This window comes from Triticum dicoccoides, chromosome 2B, assembly GCF_002162155.2.
Source record: "Triticum dicoccoides isolate Atlit2015 ecotype Zavitan chromosome 2B, WEW_v2.0, whole genome shotgun sequence".
NCBI lineage: Eukaryota > Viridiplantae > Streptophyta > Magnoliopsida > Poales > Poaceae > Triticum > Triticum dicoccoides.
Genome location: NC_041383.1, coordinates 592,315,314 through 592,338,895, shown reverse-complemented (window position 1 = coordinate 592,338,895; position 23,582 = coordinate 592,315,314). Strand labels below are relative to the sequence as shown.

The following is a 23,582-nucleotide window of genomic DNA, read 5'->3' as shown; positions in this document are numbered from 1 at the left end:
ACCTATGGGACCGGCGGACCGAGCCCCTTTCGGTTCGGCGGGGGGCGGAGATCGCACGAAGAGCGGATAGAGGCGAAGCACACGAGCAGTTTACCCAGCTTCGGAGCTCTCCGGAGAGATAACACTCCTACCGCTGCATGTTTTAGTGTATTGTGTTCTTGCTCGAGAGCGTTGAGTGCTACAGTGCACTCTAGCTGCTAACGAGACCGAGCGTGAGTGTTTTTCTGGCTTCGAACTGAGCTGAACCTTCTCTACGTTGCATGTGGGCCTCCTTTTATATGCTAAAGGGGTCACCGACAGGTGGCAACATAGACAGGGGTAAAATGGAAAAGGAGTTGCGGTTGGTACAACTACCTGTACAGTGTATCCTACCTAACCCTGACGGCAGGGGACAAAGGCATTAAATGCCCGTCTGTGTCGCCCAAACAGTGCAGAAAAGGACCGTCAGGGACGCCACCGTTCGCCACGATGGTAATCTTGTCAGCGTCGCTTGCCACCGCACACCGTTGGCTGCACAGCCTCTCGCCACGTGCGCCTGGAAAGGCCCCAGGGCGACACGTTGGTAGATGTGCTGGAGCGCGGGTACAGGATGGTTACTTGCCGCAGCAAGCGTCTTGCCGCGGTCGTTGTCTTGTCGCGCCCGGAAGCTTGTCGCTCACCGGGCCTTGCCGGGACGCGTGGCGCGTCGCGGCAAGTTCCTTGAGATGCCTTGGTTGGCCTTCCCGGCAAGCTCCTCTTGCCGGGGCCTTGTCTCCTTGGCTTGAATACTTTGTTCTTGAATGGCTCCAAAGGAGCCATGGAGGATCTTGGAGGTCGCCCGGCAAGCCTTGCCGCGGGGTGCTGCAACTGCCCGTGCACAAGTTCGGGATACTAGGGTACCCCTAGTCTAGTACACTGACAGGAGCCCCCGGGCCTGGGCCACACACGGTGCCGAGCGCTGTTGGGCCAGGCCCAAAACAGGGCACGGGCACGCGCGGCCTGGGTTACGCCGTATCTTACTCTGTATCCACCGCGCCCTCCCCCAATGGCACGCATCGAATGCGGCGTCGTGGGAGAGATCGTGGGTGGTTTCTTTATTCAGAAAGGCGGAATGTCCGCCCCCTCCCTCTTTATAAGCAGGGGAAACAGGGGCGGTTCGCCCATCTCACCGGTTGTTACTCCATTCCCGGAAACCTCCGCCGCTACCCCTTCTTCCCAAAGTCGAAAGAGAGCAGCGCTCCGCCCCCCATCGCCACCAGCACCACCGACACCGCCGATCTCCCCCGCCACCTCCGCCATGGCTCCGAAAGCCGACAAGGGGAAGGGCGTGAAGTCAGCCGAGGCGCAGCGGCTCGCGGCGCTGCGAAAGGAGCGGGCCATCTTCCCCCCTTAGCTCGACGCGAAGGAGCTGAGGGAGTACTACTACCTCTTCTGGTCGACGGAGACACGAGCGCATCCGCGCACGAGGGTACTCTCAGCCGCCGCTTCGAGACTGGCTCCGAACGGGTACCCATTGTTCGCGCTGTTCTTCTACTGCGGGCTCTGCCCGCCCTTCTCTGAATTCTTCTGTGATATCATGAACACCTACGGGTTCCGCCTCCTTGACTTCACCCCCAACGCCATTCTGACCATGGCAGTTTTCGCACATCTCTGCGAAAACTTTGTCGGAGTCCACCCAAACGTAGCTCTTTTCCGCCACTTCTTTATGCCCCGAGTCGAGAGAGGGGAGCCCCTTGCCGGCAGAATCGCTTGGATCTCGAGAGTCGGCAAGAAGGAAGCCTATCTAGAGGGAGAGCTCCGCAGCAAGTGGGAGGAGTGGAGAGCAGATTGGTGCTGGATCGTCGAGGAGAACCCGCAGCCATTCACCGTCCGGCACCAAACCCCAATAGTACGCGGCAACGATTAGAGCAATGTGGCCCCGGAAGATGACAGGCTGAAGATTGCCGTCACCCGGATCTTGCGCCTCAGGCTTGCCGGGCTCACCGTAGGCGCCGTTGGCGCATATTTTCTCCACCGCCGCATCGCCTCCCTTCAGGAGAGGAGGAGACCCGCTTGGGAGTTCCAGAACTCGGCGGATATCATGAGGCTGCGCCCGGGCCTCAACTTCAACTTCACTGTCTTGGAGCTGGACGTGATGCTTCTGGAGTTGTTCAAGCGCGATCCTCAACATCCCTTCATGTTGCCGAGGAGTGTCGTTCCATTGTGCAACAATTCCTCGCTCGACCGCATCCGTGCAATGATGCCGCTGTGCGATTCGCATGGAATTGTTCCAACTTGGCAAGAGCCTGCAGACGACGTCGTGCAGGAGTTCTTCGACAGCTTGGTAGAAGTGCCAGTCTGCCCCGATGAGCAGAAGAGCCTCACCCGAGACACCACCGATGCGGAGATGCAGCGCATCGCCACTAGGCTGGAAGAGGCGGCGGCAGCAGCTGCCGCGAGCGAGTTCGGGTTCACCGTGGAGGAGGCAGAGGCAGCAGAGGCGGCAAGCCTTGCCGAGCGAGAGGAGGTTGTCAGCGAGGAAGAACTTGTCGGGCCTGAATCCGAGTCGAGCGAGCCCGCCGAGGGCGCGAATGACCCATTGCAGATCGGCTCCTCCTCCTCCCCACCTTCAGCCAGCTCGCCGCAAGCTGAGCCCCCAGCTCCAGGAAGAAGGCGTCTCCGCAAGGCCGGGGACGTAACGGGGCGGCAGGCGGGTCAACAGCCGCCGCACCGCGCGACGCGCTCGACCGCGCCAAGCACTGTTGCCGCGGGAGCACCTCACGCCGCTGCGGCAACCGGCGCGGGGTCTTCCCGGTCCACCGCTGCTGCCCCCGCCAAGCGGACAAGGGAACCCACTCCTCCGCCTCGCCGCACCGGAGGCGAGCCAGACTTCGATCTCTCCACGCTCAGCTCCGACGAGGAAGAAGAAGAGTAAGATCCCTTGCTGTACTTGTAGTTCTTCAATTCTTGCTGTTTAGTCTTGTCTCTAATTTGCTTTACTCCGAACACATTCCTTTTCAGGACTCTGGCCCAGAGAGCAGCAAAGAGAGCCAAGGTCCCGGTGATTGTCATCGAGGATGAACCTACCATGGCAATAGGGGACACGCCTGAGACCACCTTGCCGGACCCGACAATTCTTCCCCAAAGCAGCCCCCAGCGCAACCCCCAACGTAAGTACATAGTTTACTTCCTGTTGTTAGGCACGCATGGTGGCTCTTTCTTTGTTGATATCTGATTGTTGGTTTGTGTAGGAGCAGAGCAGCCTCACCAGGAGGGCCCGGAAGCCGCTCCCGAAATGCCATCTGCTTCGACTACGCCGCCAAGGGAGGATTCCCCGGCAAGGGAGCGTTCTCCGGCAAGGGAGAATTCTCCGGCAAGGGACAGTTCTCCGGCAAAGGATAGCACCAGCGACCCCCAGGTGGCAGAGACCATGGCTGCGGATCCTAGTGCAGGTAACCCTCTTGCTTGAAAACTTCCCTTGGGTTCTTCTTCTTCTGATTTTCTGCTTGAATATTTGCTTGACTTTTCTCCCCTCTTCGGTCGTCAGATCCATCTGCCGCGGATCCAATGGAATCGAGGCTGCCGGCGAGGAGAACGCGTGCGGCAACAACAACGACGCCGCTGCCACCGAAGAAGAGGCCGGCGCTGATGATCCTGCCAGTGAAGAGGCCGCCAAAGCTGCCGCCGCAGAAGCTGGCGAGGGATCCGGCGATCGCACTGACGGCCCTGAGGCCGCAGGAGCGCCAGGCGCTACGCCGACCGCTGATCCCTCCGCCACTGTTGCAGCGCCAGGCTCCGAAGAGCCCCAACCCGGCGCCTATTTGAAGGCCGGCGCTGGCATCTTCATCAAGCTCCCCTGGGCGTCGAGCTCCAGGGTGCCGGTCGAAGGGGAAATTTTGGATGGAGAAGTGCTTGCCTCCGCTGGGCTGACGCTAGTCGACGCGCCAAGTAGCAGCAGCGACGAGCCTGAGGAGGAGCGGCTGCTGCGGAAGCTGCTGTCTCTTTACCGCGCCCGCCAAGCCAAGCTGGCATCCCAAGAGGCGCTTGTCGCGAAGGCGGGAGTGGATATTGAGAAGCGCGCGGAGGAACTCCGGGGTCTGAGGCAGGAAGCTCTCCGATCCCTAGCAGAGGAGCGGGAGCAACTCGCCGAGGAGCGGAAAGCCTTCCTCCTCGGGAAGGCCGAGGTTGAAGAGCAGCAGCGGCTTGCTGCCGAGAAGCTAGCTGCTCGGGAAGGTGAGTTGGCGCAGCGCAAGGTCAACCTTGACAGCCACGAGGAGGAGATTGCCGCGCGCGAGCAGGCGATTGGCGGGGCTCTCAAGGAAGCAAAGGATGCTACCGCAACTGCCGAGGCCACCAAGAAGGAGCTGGAGACGAAGATGGCGCAGCTGGAGGCTGATCTCAAGGCGAGTGGCGAGGAGCTTGCTGTGCTCAAGCGTGAGCGCGAGAAGGACGCCCACGCTCATGGCGAGCTGCAAGGTCGTCTTGCCGAGAGGAGTAAGGAGCTCAGCGCCGCCAAGGACTCCAACGCGGATCTCGAGTTGAAGCTGTCCACTTTGACCACGACGCTGGACGGCGCCAGGGAGCAAGAGGTGGCCTTGAAGGAGAAGATCTAGGTCGATGAGGTGCTGCTGGCGAATGCTGCTGCCGCCCACGACGCTTTCCGGGAGACTGTGGAGCACTGGACCGAGGGTCTCGTGGATCTTGCCGCAGCCATCGACGGGGAGCTGACGCAGCTAGGGATAGAGGATCTCGGGTACTCCTCCGACGAGCACCTCCAACCCAGCGCCAAGCTCAGCCTGTTCTTCAAAGGCGTGGCGACAGCCCTCCAGCGACTCCGGGAGAAGATCCCAAAGCAGCTGGCCGACGAGTCGCGTAGGATCTGCGCGGGGGCTCTTCAGAAGGTGCTTGTGAAGGTGGCCTTCCGCAACCCACGCCTCAACCTTACCAATGTCCTCAGGTCCTTGCCGCCGGATGCTGATCTGGAAGTGCTCAAGGCCCTTGTCGCACCCATTGTGGACAAGGTGAGCGAGATCAAGAGGGTTGAGGGTGATCGCGTAGATTAGGCCGCCCGTCTTTTCTTTTTCTTTGTCGCCGCTGGTCATGTCATGAGAACATTCTGTTAGAGCTGCGACAAGTTATCTTGTAATATAACTCTATTTTGGGTAGAGATTGCTATGTCATTTCCTTTACTTGATCCCTTCCTTTGTATGTTTTTGCCCTACGCTTTTAGGGAACTTGCCGGTGCAGGCACCTTCGCCGCGAGCGCTGAGTGCGGGACGTCAGCAGCCTGCTGGCGGTGCCGCTACCGGCAAGAAACCTTGTCGCAACTAGTCGCAGCTCACTTAAATTGTTGAGCGGACTCGAAACAAAGTAAGAGCGCAACTAGCTACGAGTTGGTTCCTCCGCGCACAGGTTTTCCATACAAAGCACGGTCGTTCGAGGAAGATAACTTAAAAAATTTAAAACTGATTGCTCAAACTTTGGCAACTTAGCTTTTCTATTGTTTGCTTCCCGGTAAGGCGAAACTTCCTCGAGCGACGCTTGGTCCATACCATTATCTTCTCCTTTCCCCCCGGCAAACTTGTGGGCGAGGGAACCTTTCTTTCTTTGAGAAAAAGAGAGAAGAGAAAATAAAGATATGGAGCCTTATGGCTCGTTATTGCTTACCGGGGCAGGTGCTGCACAACGTGTCAGATAACGCATGCAAATATAAGATAGAAAGCATGAAATTGACAAGATGTGCGGAGCACATGAGCTTTACTTATGCACGGGGTCTGCGCCCGGCTTTGTACAAAGGATTACATGCAACATCGGCAAGACTTGTACAAAAGGTGGTTGCCGGAACGGGTTCCGGCAACCGCGCCCTACGGGTAAAACTTACGAAGATGCTCAATGTTCCAGGAGTTGCTCACCAGAATGCCATCTTCGGTCTCAAGGCATACAGCGCCAGGCCTAGTGACTCGTTTCACCCGGTAAGGGCCTTCCCACTTCGGCGTCAACTTGTTGGAATTCTTGGCGGACTGAACGCGCCGAAGAACAAGGTCGCCTTCCTCGAAACTTCTGGCATTAACTTTGCGGCTATGGTAGCGGCGCAAAGCTTGCTGGTATCGAGCAGCTCGTACAGCAGCCTGAAGACGGTCCTCCTCAAGGAGCAGCGTGTCATCTTGTCGCAGCTGCTCTTGCTCAAGCTCATCATAAGCGAGCACTCGAGGTGACCCGTATACGAGTTCCGTGGGGAGAACTGCCTCCGCTCCATAGACTAGAGCGAAAGGTGTCTGGCCAGTGACTCGATTTGGCATCGTTCTGATCGACCAAAGAACCACCGGCAGCTCCTCGATCCAGTTCCTTCCGCACTTGTGCAGCCTGTCGAAAGTCCTGGTCTTGAGCCCGCGCAGCACTTCAGCATTCGCCCTCTCCACTTGACCGTTGCTTCTCGGATGAACAACAGAAGCGAAGCAGACCTTGGCGCCAAGATCTTGGACGTACTGCATGAAGGTGCGGCTTGTGAATTGCGCGCCGTTGTCGGTGATGATCCTGTTAGGGATCCTGAAACGGCAAACAATCGACCTGAAGAACTTGACTGCTAACTGTGCTGTCACCTTCCTCACTGCTTCCACTTCCGGCCACTTTGTGAACTTGTCGATTGCAATGTACAAGTACTCAAAGCCCCCGACAGCTCGGGAAAGGGGCCGAGGATGTCGAGCCCCCAAACCGAAAATGGCCAGGATAAAGGGATCGTCTGGAGAGCTTGAGCTGGCTGGTGTATCTGCTTGGAATGGAACTGGCACGCTTCACACTTGGTTACTTGTGCAGTTGCATCCTGGAGGTCTGTCGGCCAAAAGAAACCTTGCCGGAACGCTTTGCCGGCAAGTGCTCTCGCGCCAATGTGGTGGCCACATATGCCTCCATGTATCTCTGCCAACAACTTTTGTCCTTCTTCTCGGTGAATACACTTCAATTTCACACCGTTGAGTCTTCTTCTGTACAGTGTGTTGTCAACAAACTGGTACATACTTGACTGCCGGGCTACTCTTTCCGCTTCTTCTTGCTCTTCGGGAAGTTCTCCTGTCTGAAGGAAATGGACAATCTGTTGCGCCCATGCTGGAGCTTGCGGCTCGACAACAAGGACTAAAGGCACATCTGCTGCTGCGGGAACATCCGCTTCTACGACGAGAACCTGCGGTTCAGCCGGAGCTTGATGTTCCCTGGCAAGCTTGCCGGAGCAAAACTTGTCGGGAGCGTCTGCTTCAACGGAACAAACCCTAGGGCTTGTCGGAGTAGACTGCCCGTCAGCACTCTTGGTGTTGATCTTGGGGACCTTCTTGGCGGTGGCTTCGAGGAGCTCTGCCGGAAAGTAGTCACCAGAAATCAACTTCCTCTTCTTGCTTTGTCCATTGGATGGTGATACAGACGGTTGAGTCAGCTTGAGCACAAAGATCCCTGGTTCCACAGGTAACTTAAGTGCGGCGCACTTTGACAGGCCATCGGCAATGTCGTTCTGAGCTCTTGGAACATGTTCCATCTGTAGGCCGTCAAAGTGCTCTTCTAGCTTTCTCACTTCATCAACGTAAGCTTCCATCAATGGACTCTGATAATTCTTGTTCACTTGGCGGACGACAAGCTGTGAGTCACTCCTGACAATGAGTTTCTTGATCCCAAGGTCTGCTACGATCCTGAGACCGGCAAGCAAACCTTCATACTCTGCGGTATTGTTCGTTGCTTGCTCCTTGGGAAAGTGCATTTGGACTACGTACTTGAGGTGCTCTCCAGTAGGTGCGACAAGCAGCACGCCGGCACCGGCGCCTTGCAGCGAAAAGGCACCATCAAAGTACATCAGCCACTCTCTGCCTGCTTCCTTGACGGGGATGCTCGTTTCTGGAATTTCTTCATCTGGTGTTGGCGTCCACTCCGCTATGAACTCTGCTAATGCTCTGCTTTGGATAGTTGAAGTGCTCTCAAACTTGAGGCCGAAGCTTGACAGTTCCAGTGCCCACTCGACAATCCTGCATGTTGCTTCCGGATTTTGCAGTATCCTCTTCAGCGGAAAACGAGTGACGACTGTGATCTCATGTGCTTGGAAGTAATGGCGCAGCTTTCTCGAGGCCATGAGAAGGCCGAAAAGCAATTTCTGCACACCAGAGTACCTTGACCTAGCCCCCTGCAGAAGGGAACTGACAAAGTAAACTGGGCACTGCACCATTCTTTTCTGCATCTTTTCATGTGTCTGCGCAGATCCATCTTTGTCGGGACCAGAGCTTGCCGGTGAAGTCCCTTGCTTGCCGCTGGATGCACTTGCCGTGGTTGCTGGCTCATCATCCGCCTCCCTCTCCGCTACTAACGCAGCACTAACCACTTGATTGGTTGCCGCTATATATAGCAGCAACTTCTCTTGCGGCCTAGGTGCGACAAGTGTTGGAGTGGAGGACAGGTATCTCTTTAAGTCCTGCAGTGCAGCCTCTGCTTCCGGAGTCCATTGCATTGGACCTGCCTTTTTCAATATTTTGAAAAATGGCAGGGCGCGCTCAGCAGACCTAGAGATAAACCTGCTGAGAGCAGCCATGCAACCGGCAAGTCTCTGTACATCCTTGACGCGCTTTGGTGCTTCAATCTGCTCAATGGCCTTGATCTTGTCGGGATTGGCTTCAATTCTCCGCTGAGACACGAAGAACCCGAGAAGCTTGCCGGAGGGGACTCCAAACACACACTTCTCGGGGTTAAGCTTGAGGTTGATCTTGCGCAGATTTGCAAAGGTTTCGTCTAAATCTTGGATCAGAGTTGCCTTGTCCTTGCTCTTGACCACTATGTCATCCATGTAGGCCTCCACATTTCTGTGTATCTATGGCCCAAAAGCATCATGGACTACCCTTGCGAATGTTGAACCAGCATTCTTTAGACCGAAAGGCATCCGTACAAAACAGTATTTGCCACAGGGGGTAATGAATGCGGTCTTCTCCTCATCCTCTTCTGCCATGAAGATCTGATGATATCCTGAGTATGCATCAAGAAATGAAAGCAAGTCACATCCGGCCGTGGAGTCAACAATCTGGTCAATGCGCGGCAAGGGAAATGGGTCTTTGGGACAAGCTTTATTGACATCGGTAAAGTCGATACAAAGCCTCCATTTCCCGTTTGCCTTGCGCACGACTACAGGATTGGCCAACCACGTAGGATGGATCACTCCTCTGACAAGGCCTGCTGCTTCCAACTTCTTGATTTCTTCAACGATGAATTCTTGGCGCTCCACTGCCTGTTTCCTGACTTTCTGCTTGACGGGCCGCCCATGAGGACAGACGGCAAGGTGGTGCTCAATTACTTTCCTGGGAACACCGGGGATGTCAGACGGTTGCCATGCAAACACATCGACGTTCGCCCACAGGAAAGCAACAAGCGCGCTTTCCTATTTAGGGTCGAGAGTGGCACTGATGGTGAAAGTACCACCAGTGCCGTCCTCCTTGGCGGACACCTTCTTGGTCTCTGGCGGAGCTACCATTGTCTTCTTACACTTGCCGGTGGAACTCGATGGTGCATCCTCGACGGTAGCGCAGCACTCCGAAGAGGTGCGCTTGCCGGAGTGGGCACCAGAACTCTTGCCGGACTTGGTCTTCTTCTTCCCCCTGGGAGCTTCAACGGCAAGTGATCTGCAATCTGTTGCGGCTGCTGCTTCCCGGTAGATCTTGTCGGCGCAGATAAGAGCATCCTTCTTGTCGCTAGGGACAGAGATGACACTTATCGGGCCTGGAATCTTCAGCATGTTGTATGCATAGTGAGAGGCTGCCATGAATTTGGCGAGCGCTGGACGGCCGAGTATCCCATTGTAAGGAAACGGAAAGTCAGCAACGTCAAAAGTGACCCTCTCAGTCCTGAAGTTTAACTCGCTGCCAAAACCGGCAACGTGATCTTTCCCTTTGGCTTGCTCCTTCCCGGATTGATTCCTTGGAATGCACCGGTCTCTTCGAGCTCGCTATCAGGGATCTGGAGTTTCTGGAGTACCGCGGAGGAGATCAGGTTCAAGCCGGCCCCACCGTCAACTAGCATCTTAGTGACCTTGAGGTTGCGGATAGTTGGTGAAACCAACATCGGCAAGCACCCGACCGCAGTTATGCGATCAGGGTGGTCCTCAATATCAAAGATGATAGGCGTGCTGGACCATTTCAAAGGCCTGCGTGACTCGACGAGTGGTTCTGCCGCATTGACTTCCCGCACCCACTGCTTGAGCTGGCGGTGTGAAGTATGCAGAGAAGCACCGCCATCAACGCACAGGACCTCTGTGGCTTTCTGAAACTCCTGCTCATCGGTCTCGTCATCATCCATATCTTCATCATCGTCGTCATCTTCATCCTTGTCGCGGCCGCGGGGAGGTCTGTCTCCTTGCCGCTGCTTGGCCTTGCCGCGGCGTCCTCCTCGGCCGGGGCGTTTCTTGCCGGCTCCTCCAGCACCTTCCTGACCCTTCTCCTTGTCGCGCCGCTCGTATTCAGCCTTCTGCTGCTCGACAAGCTGCTCGGCCTTCTTGCAGCTCTGGAGGTCATGACCCTTGGTGCGGTGGATCTTGCAGTACTGCCTGTTGGTGCCGTCCTGCTTGTCGGCGACCGCCACAGCCTGGTTGTTGGTGCCTGCGGCAATCTCCTTGCCGGAGCTACCAGCTTTGACTTGCTTGCCGGATTGCTCAACGACTAGCACATCTTTGCCTTTCTTCTTCCTGTTGTTCTGCCGCCGGGTTTTCTTTGCCAGGGCAGCATCCTCACTATCAGATCCTCCTGCTCCTGTATTCTCTCCGGGGAGTTTCCTCCCTTCCTCAGCACGCGCACACTTGTCGGCCAGGGCATATAGCTCACTAACGTCCCTGATCTTGCACATCGCCATCTCCTCCCGCATCCTGCGATTTCGCACGTTCTGATGGAACGCGCTGATTACTGCGGCAGGGTGGACATCTGGGATGTTGTGTTGTACGCGGCTGAATCTCTGAATGTACTTGCGCAGGGGCTCTCCTTCCTTCTGGGCGAGCAGATGAAGATCGCTCTCTTGGCCGTGAGGCTTGTGGCCGCCTATAAAGGCACCGACAAACTGATGGCAAAGGTCAACCCAGGAGGATATGGAGTTGTCCGGCAAGTGCATGAGCCAGGATCTGACATTGGGCTTGAGTACCAGCGGGAAGTAGTTGGCAAGGATCTTGTCGTCTCGTCCCCCGGCAGCTTGCACCGCGATGGTGTAGATGCTGAGCAACTCCGACGGATGCGTCTTGTCGTCGTACTTCTCTGGTACGTCTGGCTTGAAATTCTTCGTGCTGGGCCACTGGACTTATCGCAGCTCACGAGTGAACGCAGGGCAACCTACCGCGTACGGCAAGTCGCCTGGTTCCCCTGGCGCATGCATGTCGACAGAGGGCCCAGCGCGCTGGTCTGATTGATGTCGCGCTTCTCTTCGGCGCTCGATGCGAGTGCGAGCGTCTTCTTGCTGTCGTTCGTGAAGAACTTGGCGCTGATCGCGACGAGCTCGTGGATCCGACGAGGCAATGGAGTCGCTGTCGAGGTGCATCCGGCGAGTCGGCGATCTTGGCCTTCGGGGTGGAGAGTGCATGGTGGTTGCACCCTCATCGGTTTTGTCGCCATCGGCTCATGCCTGGCGGTCCTGCCGTGGCAGCGATGTACTGGCTGCCGCGGAGTGTCGCCGTTGGCGAAGCCGATGAGACTCTGAATGGTGGCCCTCCATTCGTCGATCTTGTCTGTTGTTGGAGGGTAATCTAGGAGCAGTTGAGCTCGCGCCAAAGCTTCTGCTCGAGTGGTGGGCGGCAGTGGCGAACGGTGCGAGGAGCGGGATATGCTCGGACTTCTAACTAAGTTAGAAGGAGCAGTATCTCGTCCGGGCGACCGTGCCTCGCTCGTGCCTGCACGTTGGCGTGCATGCTGATCTTGAGCACCCCGAGATCCACCAGCTCGATCTTGGTCCAACAAACGTATGGTACTGTGAATACCATGACGCTGTCGGTCCTGCGCCTCCTGAGATGGGCGCGGTGCATGTACGGACGCCGAGGTCTGCGCAGCCTTGTCCTTGGACCTGGCAGCACCGTGAGCTCCCTCGTCGATGTCCGTTCCTCCGCCGGCGTCTACCCCGCCACCCGTTTGCTCCGGTGGTGGTGGGATCGACGTGGACGGAACAGTTGCCCCGAAGCCTTCTTCTTCGGTGGCATGTCGATGAAGAAGTTGAAGATCTAGCTCGTGTCAACGAGGGATCAGGTTCACACAATCTCGACGCCCCCTACCTGGCGCGCCAAAGATGTCGGGGAAACTGATCCACGAACACCTATGGGACCGGCGGACCGAGCCCCTTTCGGTTCGGCGGGGGGCGGAGATCGCACGAAGAGCGGATCGAGGCGAAGCACACGAGCAGTTTACCCAGCTTCGGAGCTCTCCGGAGAGATAACACTCCTACTGCTGCATGTTTTAGTGTATTGTGTTCTTGCTCGAGAGCGCTGAGTGCTACAGTGCACTCTAGCTGCTAACGAGACCGAGCGTGAGTGTTTTCTGGCTTCAAACTGAGCCGAACCTTCTCTACGTTGCACGTGGGCCTCCTTTTATATGCTAAAGGGGTCACCGACAGGTGGCAACATAGACAGGGGTAAAAATGGAAAAGGAGTTGCGGTTGGTACAACTACCTGTACAGTGTATCCTACCTAACCCTGACGGCAGGGGACAAAGGCATTAAATGCCCGTCTGTGTCGCCCAAACAGTGCAGAAAAGGACCGTCAGGGACGCCACCGTTCGCCATGATGGTAATCTTGTCAGCGTCGCTTGCCACCACACACCGTTGGCTGCACGGCCTCTCGCCACGTGCGCCTGGAAAGGCCCCGGGGCGACACATTGGTGGATGTGCCGGAGCGCGGGTACAGGATGGTTACTTGCCGCGGCAAGCGTCTTGCCGCGGTCGTTGTCTTGTCGCGCCCGGAAGCTTGTCGCTCACCGGGCCTTGCCGGGACGCGTGGCGCGTCGCGGCAAGTTCCTTGAGATGCCTTGGTTGGCCTTCCCGGCAAGCTCCTCTTGCCGGGGCCTTGTCTCCTTGGCTTGAATACTTTGTTCTTGAATGGCTCCAAAGGAGCCATGGAGGATCTTGGCGGTCGCCCGGCAAGCCTTGCCGCGGGGTGCTGCAACTGCCCGTGCACAAGTTCGGGATACTAGGGTACCCCTACTCTAGTACACCGACAATCAGATTTCTTAGGATTAACAAAGTCGGTAGGTTGTTGATACGTCTCCAATGTATCTATAATTTTTGATTGTTCCATGCTATTATATTACCTGTTTTGGATGTTTATGGGCTTTATTTTACACAATTATATCATTTCTGGGACTAACCTACTAACCGGAGGCCCAGCCTGTATTGTTGTTTTTTTTCCTATTTCAGTATTTCGAAGAAAAGGAATAACGGAGTCCAAACAGAATGAAACCTTCGGGAGCGTGATTTTTGAAATGAGCGTGATCCAGAGAACTTGGAGTGCAAGTCAAGAAGCAACCGAGGCGGCCACGAGGGTGGAGGGCGCGCCCCCTGTCTCGTGGGACCCTCGGGCGGCTACCGACGTACTTCTTCCTCCTATATAAGCCTACGTACCCCAAAAACATCCAGGGAGCCACCAAAGAAATATTTCCGCCACCATAACCTTCTATATTCGTGAGATCCCATCTTGGAGCCGTCACCGTTGTTCTGCCGGAGGGGGAATCCACCACGGAGGGCTTCTACATCAACACCATAGCCCTTCCGATGAGTTGTGAGTAGTTTACCACAGACCTTCGGGTCCATAGTTATTAGCTAGATGGCTTCTTCTCTCTTTTTGGATCTCAATACAATGTTCTCCCCCTCTCTTGTGGAGATCTATTCGATGTAAACTCTTTTTGCGGTGTGTTTGTTGAGATCCGATGAATTGTGGGTTTATGATCAAGTTTATCTCTACTCCTAATGTCTCAGTTGTAGGTCGCATTCCGGGTTTTATTTCCGTCCCACCATTTTCGTCCCACCATTTTCGTCCGATTTTTTTCGCTGGTTTTTTTCGTCCCCCTCCCACCACCCCCTCGCACCAAAAAAACCACGTTCCAATGATTTTTTCACCTCTCTCACCCCCTCGTTTCTCCTCACGCATAGCATAGGGTTCCTCTCGAGAGAGGTGCGCCGCCGCCGCCGGATTCCTCCTCCCCGGCGAAAAGTCCTTCCCCTACCTTCTTCCTTCATGGTGAGCAATCTCCAGCCCCCTACCTCCCGCATCTTCGCCGCCAGCCTCCTCCCACGCGCTCTAGGTAGCCTGCGTCCTACCATCTTTGCGGCGCCGCCTGCGACTTCACCATCATGTAAATCCCTGTAGATGCGGGGAGCTGGAAATGGAGGATTGCCTCCGCCAGGCTGAGGGGTCGACCTGGAAGCCGCCTTGAATGACCACAACGGATCTGGCCATCAGCGATTAGGCCGAGCCTCCTGCTCCGGCCACGGCCATCCCGACGTCGGATCTGGTGCTCATGCTATGTTCTTCTCCTCGTGCAACCCCTCCCCCATGTTTATTTTGGTTCGTCCTTGATCCCACCCATGCTGATTTTGTACCTCACGATGTACCACCTCTTCTTATGTTTCTGGATTCTTTTTGTAGCCTCCGTCCTACCCCGCTCTGCATCAACTAACTCGGCGCTGCATGATCCTGGGGCAGTGAGGTTGATCGGATGGTGTTCGTCATGTTAGGAAGATGAGTGTGTAACTCGTGGAGTGCAATCTGTTGCATGTTAGGAAGTGGCCGTGACCTTGATGGGTTGGGGCTCGCCTCCCACACTTCTCTTCCTCGTGTACAACAACCATGGCGGCCCCTAGGAATGCTTGATCTAAAAATCCCTTGAATTCGTTGCCCAAGTTGAATCCTATGACCTGACTATCTGTCATGGTGCAGGTGTCGAATTGTTGATGGAGGCTTTAGGTCGTCCTTCTCAAGAAGCTGAGGCTGGCCATTAAGGATCTGGGGTGAAGGTCATGTCATCTCTTCTCGTGGATCTAATGCCCACTGCTTCCACTGCTTATATTTTGAGCTCTTTGATCTGAGCAAAAACCATGGGAAGGTGAAGTTTACTTCCTTGGTTTGACTGAATTATGCATTCATCTTATGACACATTGAACTTTAGGAATTAAACTTTGGAAGTTCGGTAATGATATGTTATAATAATTATTTGAGTGATTCCATAGTTTACTTTTCTGTAGCATAGGGCTAAATGTTGTAATCCTCAGCAGCTCTCCTAAAATGATTCAGACCACTGAGGCTTACCACATATACTAAAAGGAACATGACTGGTTTTCTTGCATTTAATCCGACGCACACCCTTAATACTTCATGCAATTTCCTACAATAAGATCCAATTAGGCTCCTACTTCGTAGCGCACACCAATCTGTACTCTATTATGAGTTTGCCATTTAATTAGTTTACAGGAATGTTGCACCAGAAAACATTAATTTGTCTATGATGAACTACAGATTAACTAGGATTTGATCATTTTGAGTATGCACTATTCTGGCACATGAATACTGTTTTAGTTGAACGAACCACATGTTCTGTGTGACTGGTTTGTTGATGTTTTTTTGCAAGAAATCAAACCGAGTGGTGATGGAATAGAGTGTTAAAAGTTATGAAGTTTAGCATAACATGACTGCACTGGGATTTTGTTCTGTCTTTACCTGCGAATAAGCGCCTTCGGTAGTCGGTAGTCATGGCATTGGATTTTGATGTAATAGATAATAAAGCATTATAACAGTTAAAAGTCATGTGACACTTTAATAATATCCTTTGGGGGCTGTTTGATACCCGTCTACCATTCTCTCTCCTGTATTTGATAGACGGGAGGGATGCATGCACATGACTGCACTGGGATTTTGTTCTGTCTTTACCCGTGAATAAGCGCCTTCGGTAGTCGGTAGTCATGGCATTGGATTTTGATGTAATAGATAATAAAGCATTATAACAGTTAAAAGTCATGTGACACTTTGATAATATCCTTCGGTGGGTTGTTTGATACCAGTCTACCATTCTCTCTCCTGTATTTGATAGACGGGAGGGATGCATGCACATGACGGTTGAAGATTTTTCACCTTATATTATTAGTTTCGATAGCCTAACCTCAAGAATTTTGATTTACTGTAACGCCCACCATGATACAGTTCATTACAACATGAGGGGCCTTGCAATTGTTTAGTGATATATATTTAAAAGTTGCATGTTAAAATGTTTCCAAAGGAATATCTTGGACAGTAGCTTGTTCAACATACCTATGCTGACCTCAATGCTTTGTTGAAAATATCCTGATGTTTATTTTCCAATTTCTGCCGTCCAGAATTCACGGACAGGTACTGCTGAATCAATAGCAGCATGCCAGAAACTGAAGGCAGACAGACCTCCAAGCAGCATTCTGTGTCCTCCCAAAGGACATGCAGCAGCTGCTGCTTTCCAATCCTAAACGAGCCATACTTCTTCAAGTGAGGCAAGAAAAGGTCTCAAGACTTGGGGACATTGTCTCCCAGACAAGTTTGTAGCAGTTCACTTTTTCTTTGTACTATTAATATTGCAATTCTTTTATCCACAGAGTAAAAAATTCGTACGATTATTTATACATGGGTGCTGGCCTGCTGGATTTGACTCATTTTTATCCACAAAGTCTAAAATTTACACGCATTTTTTATATATACATGGCTGCTGGATTTGACTCAAATTACCTTTGTGTCTCACCCTGTATGATTCCACTAAAAAAAGTTTCATTGAAGAAACAGTAACATAACCAAATGATTTATTGTCTTGGTTCTTTTTTTATCTGCAGAAACTATATAGCTTAAGAAATCATATTTTACATTATGTAACAGTCCTGAGCATCCTCCATTAAAAATAAATAGGCAAGATTATTCAGATTGAGGATCTTAAGGAGTGATGTTAATGGTTGGTCTTATAGCTGGATGCCCATCAAATTGTAAGTACATAAGCATTAGGTTCTTCTATAATCTGTACGACAATGCAATTTGGATGTTACATGTAAACAATGTTACCCCTTACAGATAAAATTGTAGCAAACCAAGCTAGCATAATCTATGCCCCTTTAAGAGGATGGTGGATGCCGGTATAATATCTATGTAGTGCATTTTTGGATTATGTAGAAGCTTCCAATTATTTAGAATGAGTATGGAACACAAACCGATGTGCTTGGTTTGTGCTTTGTGTTTCTATCACGACCTGTTTTAGAAGGTGCCAAGATGAATGTTAATTCATTAGAGGAGAATCAATCAAGCGATTTTATTTGCGAAATAAGTTTTTAATAACCATATTTCCACTTCATGGTGATTTGATAACCGATTTATGGTTTCTTCCACTTTAATTGGGAAAGATGCTGGGGTGCGAACTGTCCCGACAACGACACTTCTGCCTGCTGACTGCGTGAAGGACTGCCTGGCTCAACCTCTATCTCAATGGTAAGTTTCTCTCTTTTTCTATCTTCTGGTCTCCTTGATTTTGGCTTTTGAGAAAGGATTGAAAGTAGTTTGTGCGATTCAGTTAACTCAATGCCCAACAATGTCGTCAATTGTGAGCAAGCAGTTACTTCAAATTCCATTGCCCAAATGCCGTATGTACGTACCCTGAGTACAAGAGACGATGGATGCAAAAGGTACTTCTGCGACAGTAAGATTAGATAGTCAAATTTTCTATACAAGCATCAATGTGCATTGGTATTGCAACTTCTGACATGGGATTTTTGTGTAGTCAGAAAATTAGGAACCTGAAGGGAAAATGGAAGGCGGCTTTGATCGACATTCAGCCCAGGTAACCTCAGCTTGCCCACTACTTACATTCATACTTCTTTTCATTTATCTCTTCTGCTCAATACAGGGGAACATCAAAGCTCATATGATTTTGCCCTTGTTTTTGCAGAGTACAAGGATGATCCCTACATCTATACTTTTGATATGCTGAAGCACATTGGCATTGAGCCAAGGCAGGTTAGTGCTGCACAAATTCTGTTAAATGTGGTTGGCACATCTATAACTCATTCCCCGTGCCTCTTGCGCGGCGGCGGCACAGATGTAGGGCAGTGGTGGCGGGTGCATATGTAGGGCAGCGGGAGCGAGTACAACCATCTTAGGGAGATCCTCTTCTCATATCATGCCCAGTTGTTACTCCTCCATTCACTCGCCTCTCACCATATGTTCTACAATAGCACGATGGCGGCGGCACAGATGTGTGCAGCGGTGATGTTCTGCTCAAGGAGAGTCTCTGGCGGCTCGGCGGGGATGCGCTGACCCTCTCTACGTCAGCATTTTCTGGCGGCATCTGCCCCATCCATCGATGGTGTGGCGCCTTTGATCCGGGAAAGGAGGTAGTGGCCTTCTTCAGTGGTGTGTTGGATGTGACGTGCTGGGGCCCGTAGCTGCTTGGCGACGGCATGCCCCGCTGGTGTCAGGCCCTCTCTCCTTCGAGCTGGTGCGATTTTGTTCTTGCTGCAGCATTCCATGAGGACCTCGATGTTTTCGGCTCCTCTCTCTATTTTAGTCTACAGACTACATCAATTAAGGTTCAACTGTCTTATGTCTCTACTTCGTAGATTGTATACATGCACAAGCTAAATATAGGTTGCAAGAGGTTGGATGAAGATGCAACACATTCATGTAAATGTTGCTCCTGCACTGTGTTTATGCACACTTTTTAGGTGATTGTTCATTATTTAGTCAACTTCCTTATGTTTGTAATTTGTGTGATTGTGCACATTTTTTAGGTGATTGTTTATACCTTTTAATTTGTGTAAAGTTCATGTTTGTAATGACTAATGAGGTGGCACTCTTGAAAAGTGAGAAATTATGCAGTATATCCACTTTCTTCTGTCTATTTTAAGTATTATTGTGGGTCTGCAGTATGAATCACTACACGCTGGAGAAGTTCCTGGAGGCGATCAGGAGCAGAGGCATCAAGATATGCCCTGGGTGCAATGCCTCGCAGGCTGTAGCACCTGCCCAGGTAAGTTCGTACTGTACCTAGACTGCAATTTGGTTTTATCTCTCCTCTCCTCCATTATTTTCATGTTCTCTAGAGGCTCCTATATTTGAAAAATTATTAGTAACCTAAAGTGCGCATCTACATGTACTAGGGTTAGGTAAACAACATTCTAGATGAGTTGTTTGAATCAGAAAGGTCGAAGTCCATCCGATAAGAAGTAGACATGAGATGGGTGAGTGCCTGAGTAGTCAGAGGCTCAATACGGCTTTAAGATACTGTGGCCATATAATAAGTACTTTTAAATAAATTCAATTTGATTAAATGTATTTCACATCCAGGCCCTTGTGTTCAACTTTGTATTTATTGTTTACTTGCATAACATTAATCAGAACGTAGGTTCTTGATTTGCTATATGGCATGTGTCTCGGAAACAGACAGGAAATTGCCGAATAGTTTATTACATGGAATTATATTGTGGTTGTAATCTTGAATCGAGACAAATATTTTCCGAAGTTGGGAGATTGAGGTGGATGCTGCAACGCGAGTTTCATATCATCGTGTAACACTGTCTCCTGAAACACCGCATTCTTCTCGTGTGTGGTTGCGTCGGGGCTGTCGCCATCCTCCCGTGCATCGCATGTGTAGGGGACATGTTTTGTTATACTCTGCGTCGAGGTTCTCCTCGTTGTTCTGAGGGTCGAGGCCACATTATTCAAACTTTCTGTTTTTCTTGGTTTTCATCTATGATTCAACCTACTTGTTTCAGTTATGCATATGTCGGCAAGACAAGTTTTGCCTGCTCTGCTTCATATCAGTCTCTTCTCATCGCGGCCAGAGCTTGGAAGCAATTCAACTAGGCACCATGACGCTAGATGGAAGTACAACTTCTTGTCGGAAGGTATGTGACTTTGGTTATTCGAATGTACTTTGTCCTATTAATCTGTTGGGCAGTTTATGATTGCTTGCTTATGTGATGTAGGTTCTTATATATGGTCTCTAGAAACACTTGCATGCAGACTCTCTGCCCTCGTTCGCCTGCCGCCACCCTTCGTCCCTTCGCCACCGCTGCTCCATGCCTTTGCCGCTGCCCTCGCCCATCAAAGCCGCCGCCCTCCATTGGACGATCCACTTCAGGAGACGCCGCCGACCCCGTTCAGGACCAGCCGCCGATCACGTCCAGGATCTGACGCTGTTCCCCTTCAGAAGCCGCACGCCACCGCAGATCCATCCCCTGAAAAATCGAGACTCTTGAGATGGGCGATCGAGAGGGGATCAAAAGGAGTAACTTTCACCTGCGGCCGCAAAGGGCCTTTACACCGCCGCCGAGAGCCGTGCGCGGGTGGTGCGCTGTGAGCGGCCGATGGCCGCCGCTTTAGTAGCCCGCCAAGGGCTGTCGTCGTGCATTGGCTGTGTGCCGACTCGAACCAAGGAGTCGGCCATGGTCGAGGGCCAAGGCGAGCGCGGCCGTGGGGACTGTCGAGCGAGCGAACGCGCGCGTGCCTGAGGGCGGCCGCTGCTTGCGCTGCAATGGCGAGAGCGAAAGGTGCTATTCATGATATTTGCGTGCTTGTGTTTAATTAGATCAATTCTTGGGCCACCGAAAAGATGCTATCCAGGGTGTTTGATTTGTCTCCCGTCAGACTTATTTTTTTTGATCTTGTGCTTGACACCAATTATTTATTCTTCTCAAAAAAAGGAGGAAGAGGAGACCCCTGGTGGCGCGGACATCCAACGACCCGAACATCGTTCTCCCGTGACGTCCTCCTCCAAGCCCGAATCCAGTGCCTCCTCAAGGTACGTTAGCCTGCAGCAGCAGCGTGAGCCTCTCACTGTATTTTTTTCCCTTTAGATCTTGCAGAACCAAACGTGACTTTGCACAAAATTTGCACATCCATTTGCTGACATTGAAATACGGCGCTTCTGATCTATTTCGTGATCCACATGAATATGCATAGCTTTGTTACATTATTTCAGTCATATATGTCACTCCGGTCCATACTAGCCTCAAATATCATTCAGATTAACTTGCTTCAGAAATGGAGATAATTATAGATTTATTCCTGATTCTATCATATTAACTTGCTTCATAAATGGAGAAGCGCCATGGTTGGCTGTTGCTTGAGGAAATGAGGAGATGCATATGTCTGCAATGTTGCTGGACCACGCCTCCCCCCCCCCTTGATGGCAATGGTGGATCAGCACGAACACGGGGGGAGAGGATCAGGGCGGAGAGTGGGGCGGTTGGTGGTGGATTTCTCCTTGGCTGTCTGTGGGGAAGTGCGGTGTGAAGGAGAGAGAGCGACATGGCCAAGGTGAGGTGGGTGTCATCCGGTTTTCAAGGCGAGGGCTCCAGCGAGAAATGTCCCGTACAGCGAGAAACCGAGCAGGAAGTGGAGGGTCCGGCAGGAAAAGTGAAGGGTGCTTCGTGGGATGGGGTTTTTGTGTTGGGACCGCGTTTGGGGATAACATGGGATAGTCTGGACAGTCACATTTCTCCCCCACACATGGTTTAGATTTGGATGAGCCTGAACTGTCGATGTTGAATTTTGGGGAGGCCGCTGGGTGCCCGTGTGATGTCCGAACACACCCGGACGTATGAGGGAGAAATGAGTTTCGACCTCGTAGACGACCTTAATCATTTGTATGCCCATAGCAACGCACGGGCGTTCTACTAATGAATATCTTAAGCGCATCATCTAGATATTGATAGTTTTATAATAGATGTTTAGTTGGAACATCACTCAGTTTGTTATATGGACATGTCGTTAATCTTTTATTTTTGTCAATTTACATTGCAAAAATTGGCTTCAATTATTCAATAATTGTGTTTGTGTTATATTGTTTGTCTATTTGAAATTTAATATGTAACTTTTGCAAACTATTTCAAGAGCCCGTGACAACGCACAGGCACTCTATAAGTCTATGAATAATATTTGAATCTTCTCTGAATTCTTTTATGTATGATTGAGTTATCTTTTCAAGTCTCTTGGAATTATCAGTTTGCTTTGGCCTACTAGATTGATCTTTCTTGCCATGGGAGAAGTCCTTAGCTTTGGGTTCAATATTGCGGTGTCCTTACCCACTAACAGAAAGGGTTGCAAGGCACGTATTGTATTGTTGCCATCGAGGATAAAAAGATGGGTTTTATATCATATTGCTTGAGTTTATCCCTCTACATCATGTCATCTTTCTTAATGCGTTACTCTGTTCTTCTGAACTTAATACTCTAGATGCATGCTGGATAGCGGTCGATGTGTGGAGTAATAGTAGTAGATGCAGGCATGAGTCGGTCTACTTGTCACGGACGTGATGCCTATATACATGATCATGCCTAGATAATCTCATAATTATTCGCTTTTCTATCAATTGCTCGACAGTAATTTGTTCACCCACTGTAATACTTATGCTATCTTGAGAGAAGCCTCTAGTGAAACCTATGGCCCCGGGTCTATCTTTTATCATATAAGCTTTCGATCTACTTTTATTTGCATCTTTATTTTCTGCATCTATATTATAAAATACCAAACATATATTTATCTTATCATATTATCTCTATCATATCTCACTTTTGCAAGTGGACGTGAAGGGATTGACAACCCCTTTATCGCGTTGGTTACGAGTTCTTTGTTTGTTTGTGTAGGTTCGTGGTACTTGTGAGGAGCCTCCTACTGGATTGATACCTTGGTTCTCAAAAAACTAAGGGAAATACTTACGCTAGTATGCTGCATCACCCTTTCCTCTTCAAGGAAAACCAACGCAAGCTCAAGACGTAGCAAGAAGGATTTCTAGCGCCGTTGCTGGGGAGGTCTTCGCTCAAGTCAAGACATACCAAGTACCCATCACAAACTCATCTCCCTTGCATTTACATTATTTGCCATTTGCCTCTTGTTATCCTCTCTCCCACTTCACCCTTGTCATTTTATTTGCCCTCTCTTTCCCAATCTTCTCCCTTTTCCGCTTGCCTTTTTATTCCTCTCTATTTCGCTTGCCTTTTTCTGTTTGCTTGTGTGTTGGATTACTTGTTGCTATGGCGCAAGATAATACCAAATTGTGTGATTTATCTAATACCAATAATAATGATTTCCTTAGTACTCCGATTGCTCCTCTTAATGATGTTGAGTATTGTGAAATCAATGCTGCTTTGCTGAATCTTGTTATGAAAGATCAATTCTCCGGCCTTCCTAGTGAAGATGTTGCTACCCACCTAAACAACTTTGTTGATTTGTGTGAGATGCAAAAGAAAAAGATCCAGAGAATGAAATTGTTAAATTGAAGTTATTTCCGTTTTCACTTAGAGATTGTGCTAACGTTTGGTTTTCATCTTTGCCTAAAAACAGTATTGATTCTTGGAACAAGTGCAAAGATGCTTTTATCTCTAAGTATTTTCCTCCCGCTAAGATCATCTCCCTTAGGAACGATATTATGAATTTTAAACAACTTGATCATGAGCATGTTTTCCAATCTTGGGAAAGAATGAAATTGATGATTCGCAATTGCCCTACTCATGGTTTGAATTTATGGATGATCATACAAAAATTTTATGCCGGATTAAACTTTGCTTCTAAAAATCTTTTAGATTCGGCCGCCGGAGGCACGTTTATGGAAATCACTTTAGGAGATGCTACAAAACTTCTTGATAATATT

General features: G+C 51.0%; 2 long non-coding RNA genes across 6 annotated transcripts; both read left to right on the top strand.

Annotated features, from left to right (window-relative positions):
• Positions 1 to 14,068: 14,068 nt before the first annotated feature.
• Positions 14,069 to 19,854, top strand: LOC119365062. Of its 5 annotated transcripts, XR_005175303.1 has the most exons (12): positions 14,069 to 14,170; positions 14,300 to 14,497; positions 14,579 to 15,035; positions 16,300 to 16,490; positions 17,338 to 17,422; positions 17,505 to 17,616; positions 17,712 to 17,771; positions 17,880 to 17,947; positions 18,030 to 18,428; positions 18,550 to 18,654; positions 18,857 to 18,959; positions 19,705 to 19,852. It is a non-coding gene; the product is annotated as an uncharacterized LOC119365062 (long non-coding RNA). The 5 variants fall into 5 exon arrangements; XR_005175301.1 differs by having other exon boundaries at positions 16,300 to 16,926; positions 18,030 to 18,654; positions 19,705 to 19,854; XR_005175302.1 differs by having other exon boundaries at positions 16,300 to 16,456; positions 18,030 to 18,654; positions 19,705 to 19,851.
• An 81-nt stretch (positions 19,855 to 19,935) lies between these two features.
• On the top strand, positions 19,936 to 22,639 carry LOC119365064. Its single transcript, XR_005175305.1, has 3 exons — positions 19,936 to 20,481; positions 20,635 to 20,732; positions 22,579 to 22,639. It is a non-coding gene; the product is annotated as an uncharacterized LOC119365064 (long non-coding RNA).
• Positions 22,640 to 23,582: the final 943 nt, after the last annotated feature.